Source organism: Heptranchias perlo, chromosome 27 (genome assembly GCF_035084215.1).
Source record: "Heptranchias perlo isolate sHepPer1 chromosome 27, sHepPer1.hap1, whole genome shotgun sequence".
Taxonomy (NCBI): Eukaryota; Metazoa; Chordata; class Chondrichthyes; order Hexanchiformes; family Hexanchidae; genus Heptranchias; species Heptranchias perlo.
Genome location: NC_090351.1, coordinates 3182466 through 3196377, shown reverse-complemented (window position 1 = coordinate 3196377; position 13912 = coordinate 3182466). Strand labels below are relative to the sequence as shown.

Sequence of the window (13912 nt, the reverse complement as noted above, 5' to 3'; positions counted from 1 at the left end):
CGCTTAACTTTTCCTGGTCAGAATTCTAATTCTGACTGGCTTTGGGCTCAGGATGAGTGAGTTTCCTCATCTCCAATAATCATGTGACAATGTAATCTAGATTAAGGCACCACAGTTTGATGCAAATAACTCGAATTTAATGTGAAAGTGTGCTTGAACAGTTTTGCACCAATTGAGCAGTGATCTGCTCTGAGTATGCCAGCATACGAATATCCCTCACCATAGTGTTAATTATTCCTTTTCTGCATCTGTCTTCTCCCCCCTCCCCCCCAACCTAGTCCAGGGGATCCCTCCGGCCTTGGTAAGATTCATGGGAACAGAAGTGAAAAAGGATTTTTGTCTTTACCAACTGGATGTTAAGCACAGAAAGGAAAGTGTGGAGGATTGCACACTAATAACAGAACCGCCGGATTTCCTTCAACTAACTTCAGTGGAAGGAAAATCAGGTGGGTTCTGTTACTGGCATGTGATCCTCCCCACCATATTGCTCTGCCCAGGCTGTGCTTAATGCCTAGGCTAAAGATTTGCTTTGTTTCAGTTTCCAATGTAAAAGAAATGCATCAAACACTCTCTATCTATCAGATTCCTGCTGCAGTGCCTCAAAGATCTCGATGCCAGCCTTTGGAAGCTGAACTCCCGGTTGTTTGTTTTACGTGGGCAACCTTTTGATGTCTTTCCCAGGCTTTTCAAGGAAAGTTCTTGTTACAGTCATGGGCGAAACTTGCATATAATAATAATTTAGATTCTCTATATCTTGATAGTCCCTATCAATAAATTTATTTGAAGTTCTAGTTTGTATCATCCATACATGTGTGCTTTCTTGTTATTACGACTTTAAATTTTCTGATCCAAAAGTGGTGATGTGAGAATTTGTAAACTGTGGTTCATTCAGTTAGCACACCTAACATGTCTTCATAGCTTTACTGGTCTCTGCAGATTTGGTTTTGCCTGTTAGATCAATACTTTGGAAGCTTTTCTGTGAATTTTTGCTTATTTTGGAAGTTTAGGACTTTTCCAAGTCATCATTGCTAACTTCTGGTCTCAAATATCATTGGTATTTGACCAAACTGAAGGTCAGTCAACTTAATGTCACCTCCCAGTTTCAATATCTGTCTATCTTGCCCTGGATTATTTTCAGTGGCCAACACCCTCCGATACTTTGTCTTGTCCAGTGATTACTGCCAATATATAAAGGTGCACAGGCTGTTCCATCAGTTCCCAGACCATCTGGCATTAAGAGGCTAGAGTGTCTGCGCCAATGCAGCTTCCAACTTGGGAACATCAACCCATATGTTGCATGTCTGCACTGAAGATCAACATTCACAGCTGTAATACAGGGATTGACAATCAGTGCAATACTAATTGGCACAGCACCAGCCAGTATCCTGGCATTGGCTGAACCAGGAATGGAATTTTTGAATGTTTTCCTTTCTTGCTGTCTGGAGCCATTGACCCCTCTCAATACCTTACCCATAAATGCTGGGACAAGTGACTGAAGGGCACCCTTCCTTCTGTAAGGGTGCCAAAGAAGCCCAAGTGTGATGTATGACAAAACTAACCACCATGACATCAGTATCACCTGGAGTACTCATAATAGCCAATCATGCCTAGTATATTCACTCTCTGCTTGAAACAACCTGCTGTTACTAATTCGACCTGAACTGGATATTGTGTTTTTCACGTGCACTTTTCCAATTATTCCAAAGGTGGACTGAAACACTTTAATGAGACGAGGCCAGATACGAATTGTTAAACTACTTTATTTTACAGTCAGTAGCGGACAGTTGTGATCATATCTAATCTTGGTTCAACTAACTACAGAACAAGAAAAATAATAAAGAAAATACCCCAAATAATTTTTATTAGAGGGCTAGCTTAACTTTTCCTGACGGACTTCTAATTCTGACTGGCTCTGGACTTAAGTGAGTTTCCTCTTGCTAGGCTAGGTTTCCACTACAGGCCTAGCTGGCTGGCAGACTCTCTTGCCTTTGTCCCTTTCCTCTTTTATCTCTGTGTTCACAGCAAGTGGCAGGGCTGTCCCTCTGACTTCTTCCCCATTCAGTGATTTGCCAGTCGGCTAGTCAATAAAACTGATTACTGCTCTTCCTTCCTTGGACTGTATGTCTTGCTATCTAGCTTTAGGTGAGTTTATTCAATGACTGAAAGACTTAACGCACACAAGCAGAGTTTCACTTATTCAATGTTTAATCCTTCAAGTAAGGTAAAGTACTTGCAACTATGATATAAAGATAGCTTAGCTGGAGAAATGATGTATATAGAGCATACAGCTCTCTAGTTCAAACTTCCCAGGTCGAATCCGAAGTCCTGTTACAATTTGCTACCTATTTATACCTTTAAACTACAAATTACTAATCTAAGTTACCTTATGAGGCATGCAACTGCCTCTCTAAACTACAAAATGTCTATATATATATCATCCATGTCAATCAATGGTATAACTTTACCAATTGTGTGTGTGTGTATGTATGTGTGTATATATATATATATATAATATATCCAATTGGTGTAAAGTTATACTATTGATTGAAATGGATGATTTGGCAACCACCAACATCACCACCTTTGGTAGATTTGTCTCGTCTGCCCCAGTCTCTCTTCACCCTGTGCCCTTACTATAGCTTTCTTCCTCCTAGTCCTAAATACGGCTGCATATTGTGACACCACTATTCCCAGCCAGAATGGAGATGATCGGGTAATTCCCCCATCAATCGCACCTGGAGCCCGCACTGCTGTAAGTGACGGACTGATTTTACGCACTTAATTTGCAAGTAACTATCCGCCATTCACTGCATTTTGCTGGAGAAATAGCCCTGCTTTTATGGGGAGACTTTGCTGTAGTTTTGGTCGTGAGTTCTGCTGAGTAAATAGACTGTTTGCTGTAATGCGCTGTTTATATAGACTCTGATGTTTGCTGGGTAAGTAGACTGCTGTAAGTCCTGCCCCGCCTCAAACTCATTGGCTAACACAGTGGTGTCAATAGACACTTCGCCTAAAATACTCTGGGCTAATCTCCAGTGGGGCATGGAGAATCCTGAATGATGATGGGAGAGATTATCTACTTTGTAGGATGTTCATCATTCTCTGAATTATGCATGGTCCATCTCCTGGGCCTACAGAGATAGAAATGTCGATGATTTATGTTAGTGATTTAGTTTAGGCTGTAATACAAGACCAGACTATTATACAGTGTAATATCAGGAGTACTGCATGGTTCAGTATGGCCCAAAGTTGAAAAAGAGTTACTTGGCACATTGTCCACCATATGGTTTCTCCAGAGCATGATCCAGATGTAGCTTAACTCCAGCAGTTTGTGGAGGATGCATCGTTTGCAGAACAGGAAAGATTCTAAAAGGTAAGTAGTTTTTTTTACTTTTCTGAAGAGAAATGTATGGCCTGTGCTCAGCACATCTTTTCAGTTTAGATAACAAACTCAGCATTTAATAGTTCATGGCTGTGAACCTGGTTCTTGCCAGTCTGTGCTGGTGCAAATACTTTTTTGGGGGGAGGGCGTGGAAGAGAGGAAGAGAAAGATAGTTATAGCACAACCTCAAGTGCTGCAGTAACATTTATTAACCGATTCATTCTTCCTCCCTTGTTCTTACTGGTCACCAGGCCAGGAATTCTGGTCGACAAATCTTCCAACTGAACAGTGTGATCTCACTACAAAAAATTAAGTCTAAGGGAGAGGTATTAAACTTCTAAAATAATGGGGTATTCAGGAAGACAATAGTTTTAACAAAGTGCTGAAAATATTTTTCAAATTATTCCAGTTTTGTTCTGATTTTACTGTTCAATATAGTGTTGTAATAGAAAGGCTCATTATGTTTAATAATTATATAATTTAACAGGAATGGAATATTAACCGTTTGACATTGGAGTACAATTCTGAGCCATTTGGTAAGGAGTAAGATGCAGCCTTCGGGAAGCTGGCTAGCGAAACTGGAGTGGAGGTCATTGTCAAGATTTCATACACATACACACATTGTATGATCTAGATAAGTATGTATTTGGTTAAATATTTAAACTGTTTGAGAGGTAGAGAATTGTATGATACTGTAAAGTTAAGGCTATCCAAAATATTCAGTGTCACGGAAACAGGATGCAAGCAAGGTTCCTGCTGGGATTTTAAAACCCTTTAACTAACATCTCAACTCCAAAACTTGAGTACCGTGTCAAAATATTTTCCGGTAATATAATTAGGAGGGCTCAGTGTAATACGATGATTCATCAAATAACTATTTTCCCCAGGTATTTGTCCAATATTCATTTACCAGTCATCCAGTGGGGAAAATCACAGGGACCTTGGTCCTTTTTAATACTTTTGACACTGGTAGTCCAGGGCTCCCTCAACTCGAGTAATTCTTTTCTCTTTTCCAACCCCCTCCCTCTCAGTTCCTGTAGCACATAGGCTGGGCAACAGGGCATAACCCCAGTTGTGTCTTCCTGTCTGCCAAGTCTTGTCTCTTTGCTGCACAACATTTGTTTGTAGATATAAAAAAGAAGCATCTGGAAATCTGAAATAAAAATATTGAAATATTTACCTTTTCTATGACTAAACCAGAAATACTTTTATTACTGTATAATTCTGTTATGTCCTTAAACAAATCCAAATCCCTTTTGCAGGATTTCTGTTGCTATACCAGCTGGTTAAATACTGGCAATACTCGTGAAACGCAATGGAGATCACAAATCCTTAGCTTTTGCCACCTTACAGGGAGAGTGCATTGACTCCGTGTCAGGCAAACAGAACCTGTACCTATGTATATCTCTTAGTATCTTGGTTTGGCAGTGCTTAGGCATGAGTCTTCACACTTCAAACATCTATCTTAATTTTTCAAGAAGGTAGTGGCAAAGAAAACAGTTGAAGTAGTAGTCCAAGGGATGCAGACTTGAACGTTTACGGCAGACAACTGGTTTAGCCATTCATCACCAGATCTGTCTGGACCACATAAAGCACTATCGGGTCCTGCTCTCCTCTGCCAAAATTTCTCACTATTCCTGGATCATCCTGGAATTCAAAGGTAATTCCTGGCTTCTCTTCACTACAAATCGTCTTCTTAAACCCCTCTCCCCTGCCCCCTCCACTCTCACCTCCAACGAAAAATGCGAGGAGCTCATGGAATTCTTTGTCACTAAGATTGAGACCATCCGTTCAGCTGCCTGTGCCACTTCCCTCCCTTCCCCTAGCCCACCAAGCCAAATTTCCCCTAAGGTTTTACCCTTACCAGCCCTGAATTTACATCTTTCTCTAGTTTCTCTTCTATCTCTGCTCATGCCCTCTTCGAGCTCATCTGACCATGAGACCCACCTCCTGCTCCCTCGATCCTATTCCCACTAAACTGCTGACCACCCAACTTCCCTTCCTGGCCCCCATGTCAGCTGATGTTGTTAACAGTTCCCTCTCTTCACATCCCCCTCCCCTTCAAATCTGCCGTCATCACCCCTCTCTTCAAAAAACCTACCCTTGACCCCTCTGTCCTTGCAAACTACCGCCCCATCTCCAACCTCCCTTCCCTCCCAAAAGTCCTTGAACATGATGTCGCCTCCCAAATCTGTGCCCATCTTTCCTGCAACTCCATGTTTGAATCCCTCCAATCAGGTTTCTGCCTCTGTCAAAGTACTGAAACGGCCCTTATCAATGTCACAATTGACATCCTCTGTGACTGTGACCGTGGTGAACTATCCCTCCTCATCCTTCTCCACCTGAATGCAACCTTTGAACGGTTGACCACACCATCCTCCAACGTCTCCTCTGTCATCCAGCTGGGTGGGACTGCGCTCGCCTGGTTCCATTCTTATCTATCCAGTCGTAGCCAGCGAATTACCTGCAGTGGCTTCTCTTCCCACTCCTGCACTGTTACCTCTGGAGTCCCCCAAGGGAGTCCTTGGCCCCCTCCTATTTCTCGTCTACATGCTGCCCCTCAGCGACATCATCTGAAAACATGTCAGATTCCACATGTACGTTGATGACACCCAGCTCTACCTCACAACCACCTCCCTCGACCCCGCCACTGTCTTTCATTTGTCACATTGCTTGTCCGACATCCAGTACTGAATGAACAAAAATTTCCTCCAAAGAAATATTGCGAAGACCGAAGCCATTGTCTTTGGTCCCCGCTGCAAACTCTGTTCTCTAGCCACCGACTCCATCCCTCTCCCTGGCCACTGTCTGAGGATGAACCAAACCGTTCGCAGCCTTAGAGAGGCCATTCAGCCCATTGAGCCTGTGCCGGCTCTCTGCAAGAGCAATCCAGTTAATCCCACTCCCCCACCCTTTCCCCGTAGCCCTGCAGAGTTTTCTCCTTCAAGTACTTATCCAATTTCCTTTTGAAAGCCACGATTGAATCTGCCTCTACCACCCTTTCAGATTCCAGATCATAACCACTTGCAGCATAAAAAAGTTTTTCCTCATGTCGCCTTTGGTTCTTTTGCCAATCACCTTAAATCTGTTTCCTCTGGTTCTCGACCCTTCTGCCAATGGGAACAGTTTCTCTCTATCTACTCTGTCTAGACCCCTCATGATTTTGTACATCGCTATCAAACCTCCTCTCAACCTTCTCTGCTCTAAGGAGAACAACCCCAGCTTCTCCTGTCTATCCACGTAACTGAAGTCCTTCACCTCTGGAACCATTCTGTAAATCTTTTCTGCACCCTCCCCAAGGTATTCACATCCTTCCTAAAATGAGGTACCCAGAATTGGATACAAAAGTGAATAAAGGGATAGGAGAACAGATCAGGCACATGGGATTAGGGCTATTGCTCATATGGAGGATAACCACCAAGAAAGACTAGTTGGCCAAACAGCCTATTTCCCTATTGTTATAATTTCTATATGATTCTATAAAATGCTGAAAATACAGACTGATCAGTACCTGAAAGTGAAAGACACAAGTTTTTGAATGTAACTCTTCATCATAACATATTATCTATGATTGAAAATAAATTTATACCTAGGAGTTATTTTTTTCAAAAAATAACCCAAGGAGAAAAAAAAAAGGATGAAAGCAGCTACATAATTATTGCATTCAAGGCAGAGTTTGAGGAATATTTTAACCTGCTAAAGAATCCTGCCAACCCTCAATACCTAGCAGAAATCAAACACTAAGCTACTACAACATGGTTTCTTTTCACTTAGAAATCCCAGAGTTAATTCTATATTTATGAAGTTAACTTCACATTCTCTTTCTCACACACACACACACACACACACACCACCCATAATCAGGCATGTCACATGCACCAAGATTCACAAACTTATATACTGCGTGAACTGGTGATGAATGGGATCTGTACAACATGGTCTATTTTTCCCTGCTTATATAGGACCTAAGTAGAGATTGTAAGTATCAAAAATAGGCAGTCTAATATAATTCTTCTATATTCTAAATGAAATAATGCCAGCTTTAACAACCCAATACATTTAAATACCCATACGACTATACTGACTGTAAAAGCATAATATAAGTGCATCCAAACATATATGGACAGTAACTTCAACTCATCCAAGTGATTTACATAGTGTAAAGTGGCTTATAATTAATAGGTAGACAAAGTGCAATGGGCAAAAAGCTTCTTCCGAGTAGCATGAAACTGTAGACCTTCTATACAGTTGTTGCATCAAATTGAAATTTCCGTAAAGCACACTCAAAAATTGAGTTTCAGGAATTAGATTTGTGTATTTGGAGAGATATTTTCATGAACGCTGCAGTGTTAAAAAAAAAAATGCTCTAGGTAAACAATGCTGTGACTTAAAATGTAGGTACCGAAAATTATCATCTTAGTGTTCCCTGATGCTTGACCCCTCTGCCACTGAAGAATTTTCCTGAACCAACTTTATCAATCTTGACTGGGTGACTTTCCTTTTTTAAAGAAAACAAGCCGAACTTCATTAATCCAGGATAATTTTATTGCTCATCTCTGTACCTTACTAAAGGCAGTGACATCCTCACTATGATTAAGTCACAAAAACTGTACACTGTACCCCAGGTTTACTTGTATTCAATAAGAGTAAATGCTAGTAAGTCAACAAATACAGAAAAGTGATGGAATACAGAATTGCGGAAACACTGTGCTTGGAGCATCCAAGACACCCAGATAGAAATATGATCTGATACCCTAGAGTTTCACAGTCTCTCCCAAGTTTTTTTCTTATCTTACTCGCTTCTCACTATTGATTTATTTTTCTGTTATTCCTCTGTATCCCCCTCAGTTCTTTGTTGTACGGTGTAACGATCTGACTTTTCACCACATTCTGTCCCTCTTACTGTGCCTTTGTTTTTCTGTCACTCTGCTTTTACTGTCCATGCCTCATGCTCTCTCCATTTTTTGCCTGTCTCTCAGATCCTTTTCATTGCTCTCTCTCTTTCCTCCTCCATTGTTGAAGCATGACAGGTCTCATTTTACGAGGAGACACCATGCAGATATTACTCTTGCGCAGGTGAAAACGGAAGACATTTTTACATCTTCAGCACTTCTCTCGAAACCTGACATTTTTACATCTTCCAAAGGCTTACTGAGGCCTGGCACCCAAGGCCTGCCCTAACCTCTGCATTTCCTTTTCTGGTCAGGCAGGGCTTGAGCTCCCAAAGCAAATCTTGAATCCAGAGAGAAATGCTGTCCTCTGTAAAACATGCCAAGTGTAGAAGTGTCTTTTAGTAGGGCCAACATTTTTCGGGTTCTCTGATGACTGCTTTAGACTTGAAATGTTAACTTTGAACAGATATCATGGCCTTACTGGAAGCCCCATGGTCCCTTCACTGACCTTAGTTTGAAACCCAAGCCCTAAAACATGGTAGTTATGGGCAAAAAGCTTGCCATGGCCTCCAAGCTGTGAAGAGTGTCAAACATAGTTAAGAGATTGCCACAAACATGAAGTCAGGCACTAAATGCGTAGGCTGCATTGGCAACAACTTAAACAGGACTTTACTGTTTTTTTTCTCTAAATTAGGGCATTGGTTTAAACTAAGAGCTGAGAAACTAAGCAGCTTTTATAGCAGGTAGTGTTTTTTTTAGTGAACCTAGGTCCCTAGTATAGTTAACATTTTCTAATTTCAACGTAATTTAAAAGGGGTAACTAAGCTAAGGCAAGTCATGGCAGCAGACCTCGCACCCGTGATATGCCCTTCCTGCAAGATGTGGGAAGTTATGGACACTACCAGTGTCCCTGCCAACCATTTGTGCAGGAAGTGTGTCCACCTGCAACTGCTGACCGATCGTATCTCGGAGCTGGAGCTGCGGGTGGATTCACTGTGGAGCATCCGTGATGCAGAGAAACTCGTGGATAGCATGTTGGTCACACCGCAGGTAAAGGGAGTACAGGCAGGAAGTGAATGGGTGACCACCAGGCAGAGTAAGAGGAGCAGGCAGGTAGTGCAGGGGTCCCCTGTGGCCATCCCCCTCTCAAACAGGTATACCGTTTTGGATACTGTTGTGGGAGATGGCACACCAGGGGAAGGTGGCAGCGGCCAGGTTCATGGCACCGTGGCTGGCTCTGCTGCACAGGAGGGCAGGAAAAAGAGTGGCAGAGCTATAGTGATAGGGGACTCGATTGTAAGGGGAATAGACAGGCGTTTCTGCAGACGCAACCGAGACTCCAGGATGGTATGTTGCCTCCCTGGTGCAAGGGTCAGGGATGTCTCGGAGCGGCTGCAGGGCATTCTGGAGGGGGAGGGTGAACAGCCAGTTGTCGTAGTGCATATAGGTATCAACGATATAGGTAAAAAACGGGATGAGGTCCTACAAGCTGAATTTAGGGAGTTAGGAGTTAAACTAAAAAGTAGGACCTCAAAGGTAGTAATCTCAGGATTGCTACCAGTGCCACGGGCTAGTCAGAGTAGGAATGACAGGATAGCTAGGATGGATACGTGGCTTGAGAGATGGTGCAAGAGGGAGGGATTCAAATTCCTAGGACATTGGAACCGGTTCTGGGGGAGGTGGGACCAGTACAAATTGGACGGTCTGCATCTGGGCAGGACTGGAACCAATGTCCAAGGGGGAGTGTTTGCTAGTGCTGTTGGGGAGGGTTTAAACTAAAGTGGCAGAGGGATGGGAACCGATGCAGGAAGTCAGTGGGAAGTAAAGTGGTGACAGAAACAAAAGGCAGTAAGGGAGAGTGTACAAAACATGACCGGACAGATGGTCTGAGAAAGCAGGGCAAAGACCAAGGGAAGTCCAGATTAAACTGCATTTATTTCAATGCAAGAAGTCTGATGGGCAAGGCAGATTAACTCAGGGCATGGATGGGTACATGGGACTGGGATGTTATAGCTATTACTGAAACATGGCTAAGGGAGGGGCAGGACTGGCAGCTCAATGTTCCAGGGTACAGATGCTATAGGAAAGATAGAGCAGGAGGTAAGAGAGGAGGGGGAGTTGCGTTCTTGATTAGGGAGAACATCACGGCAGTAGTGAGAGAGGATATATCCGAGGGTTCGCCCACGGAGTCTATATGGGTAGAACTGAAAAATAAGAAGGGAGAGATCACTTTGATAGGATTGTACTAAGACCCCCAAATAGTCAACGGGAAATTGAGGAGCAAATATGTAAGGAGATTACAGACAGCTGCAAGAAAAATAGGGTGGTAATAGTAGGGGACTTTAACTTTCCCAACAATGACTGGGACAGCCATAGCATTAGGGGCTTGGATGGAGAGAAATTTGTTGAGTGTATTCAGGAGGAATTTCTCATTCAGTATGTGGATGGCCCGACTAGAGAGGGGGCAAAACTTGACCTCCTCTTAGGAAATAAGGAAGGGCAGGTGACAGAAGTGTTAGTGAGGGATCACTTTGGGACCAGTGATCATAATTCCATTAGTTTTAAGATAGCTATGGAGAATGATAGGTCTGGCCCAAAAGTTAAAATTCTAAATTGGGGAAAGGCCAATTTTGGTGGTATTAGACAGGAACTTTCAGAAGTTGATTGGGAGAGTCTGTTGGCAGGCAAAGGGACGTCTGGTAAGTGGGAGGCCTTCAAAAGTGTGTTAACCAGGGTTCAGGGTAAGCACATTCCTTATAAAGTGAAGGGCAAGGCTGGTAGAAGTAGGGAACCTTGGATGACTCGGGAGATTGAGGCCCTAGTCAGAAAGAAGAAGGAGGCATATGACATGCAGAGGCAGCTGGGATCAAGTGGATCCCTTGAAGAGTATAGTGATCGCCGTTGCAGAGTTAAGAGAGACATCAGGAGGGCAAAAAGGGACATGAGATTGCTTTGGCAGATAAGGCAAAGGAGAATCCAAAGAGCTTCTACAAATACATAAAGGGCAAAAGAGTAACTAGGGAGAGAGTAGGGCCTCTTAAGGATCAACAAGGTCATCTATGTGCGGAACCACAAGAGATGGGTGAGATCCTAAATGAATATTTCGCATTGGTATTTACGGTTGAGAAAGGCATGGATGTTAGGGAACTTGGGGAAATAAATAGTGATGTCTTGAGGAGTGTACATATTACAGAGAGGAAGGTGCTGGAAGTCTTAACGCGCATCAAGGTAGATAAATCTCCGGGACCTGATGAAATGTATCCCAGGGCGTTATGGGAGGTTCGGGAGGAAATTGCGGGTCCCCTAGCAGAGATATTTGAATCATCGACAGCTACAGGTGAGGTGCCTGAAGATTGGAGGGTAGCAAATGTTGTGCCTTTGTTTAAGAAGGACGGCAGGGAAAAGCCTGGGAACTACAGACCGGTGAGCCTGACATCTGTAGTGGGTAAGTTGTTAGAGGGTATTCTGAGAGACAGGATATACGGGCATTTGGAGAGGCAGGGACTGATTAGGAACAGTCAGCATGGTTTTGTGAGAGGAAAATCATGTCTCACGAATTTGATTGAGTTTTTTGAAGGGGTAACCAAGAAGATAGATGAGGGCTGTGCAGTAAACGTGGTCTACATGGACTTTAGCAAAGCCTTTGACAAGGTACCGCATGGTAGGTTGTTACATAAGGTTAAATCTCATGGGATCCAAGGTGAGGTAGCCAATTGGATACAAAATTGGATTGATGGCAGAAGACAGAGGGTGGTTGTAGAGGGTTGTTTTTCAAATTGGAGGCCTGTGACCAGCGGTGTGCCTCAGGGATCGATGCTGGGTCCGCTGTTATTTGTTATTTATATTAATGATTTGGATGGGAATTTAGGAGGCGTGGTTAGTAAGTTTGCAGATGACACCAAGATTGGTGGCATTGTGGACAGTGAAGAAGGTTATCTAGGATTGCAACGGGATCTTGATAAATTGGGCCAGTGGGCCGATGAATGGCAGATGGAGTTTAATTTAGATAAATGTGAGGTGATGCATTTTGGTAGATCGAATCGGGCCAGGACCTACTCCGTTAATGGTAGGGCGTTGGGGAGAGTTATAGAACAAAGAGATCAAGGAGTACAGGTTCATAGCTGCTTGGTTTCATTGGTCAGAACATTGAATACAGGAGTTGGGATGTCTTGTTGAAGTTGTACAAGACATTAGTAAGGCCACACTTGGAATACTGTGTACAGTTCTGGTCACCCTATTATAGAAAGGATATTATTAAACTAGAAAGAGTGCAGAAAAGATTTACTCGGATGCTACCGGGACTTGATGGTTTGACTTATAGGGAGAGGTTGGATAGACTGAGACTTTTTTCCCTGGAGAGTAGGAGGTTAAGGGGTGATCTTATAGAAGTCTATAAAATAATGAGGGGCATAGATAAGGTAGATAGTCAAAATCTTTTCCCAAAGATAGGGGAGTCTATAACGAGGGGGCATAGATTTCAGGTGAGAGGGGAGAGATACAAAAGGGTCCAGAGGGGCAATTTTTTCACTCAAAGGGTGGTGAGTGTCTGGAACGAGCTGCCAGAGGCAGTAGTAGAGGCGGGTACAATTTTGTCTTTTAAAAAGCATTTGGACATTTGCTGTGTTATTTACTTAATTTGTACTACTACATAATTGGAATTTTTAGTACAAAAAAGTGACTTCGAATTATCAATTGTTGACAATCCTCATTTTAGGTAATACCTATGCTTTCACCAGTCTTTGGCACTAGAAGTTTAATTTTGTATCCTACTCCCAGTATGTGCATTTGATACTTGTACTTCACATATTTTTGGACAATGTAAACAAAGCAAGCTTTAGAATTTTTTTTCCCCTGGTTTTATAGTGACTTCTGGCTACTTCAATCATCGCTTGTGCTATTCTTCAGTTTACATACACATCTACACAAAGTCCACCTAAAGTCAGCAAGAAAGCAAAAGATTAAAGTTTCAAAACTCAACACTTATTGCATAAGATGCCTTTCAGATGAGACTTTAAACCTGCCTGTTTGTGTGCACGCAAGTTCCCATGGCACTATTTGAACAGTAGAGTTCTCCTAGGGTCCCGGACAACATTCTTCCCTTCATCAAAAACAAATTATCTGATCATTCGTCCCGTTTACAGTTTGTGGGACGTTGCTGTACAAAAAAATGGTTGCTGTGTTTGCCTAAACAACAAGTGACTACACTTCAAAAGCAATTAATTAGCTGTTAGGTCATTGGATCTTTTATCCTAGATTATATGAGCACTCACATTCCAGATCCACTCTTACAGCTAAGTCCCGACTCTCAAACCTTCAAGAGTATCTATCCTTGCATGGAAAACTAGAAAGATTTTGTTAATGTGCCCAAGCAAAAAGCAAACTTGGTTTGGCAATTACTGTTAAGATGGCACAAAATAGTGCAGTGCCTAAGATTTCTCTTCAGTCCTTGAAAGTGACTAGAGTACCACAATAGGCTTGACTTAAAGTTTAAGATATGAAGCAAGCTTATTAAATAAACGAACAAGCAATAGTCTAAGAATATTGATAGTAGACAGTCTTAGCTGTCTTCTCAAAATTATAAAACATGAAGATTACAACTCTGAATTAATCTAATCTTTTGTAGCTGATTTTTAAATGT

General features: G+C 42.4%; 1 pseudogene; it reads left to right on the top strand.

Annotated features, from left to right (window-relative positions):
• Positions 1-13912, top strand: part of LOC137344661 (cryptochrome-1-like) — a 76928-nt pseudogene that overhangs the window by 37627 nt on the left and 25389 nt on the right.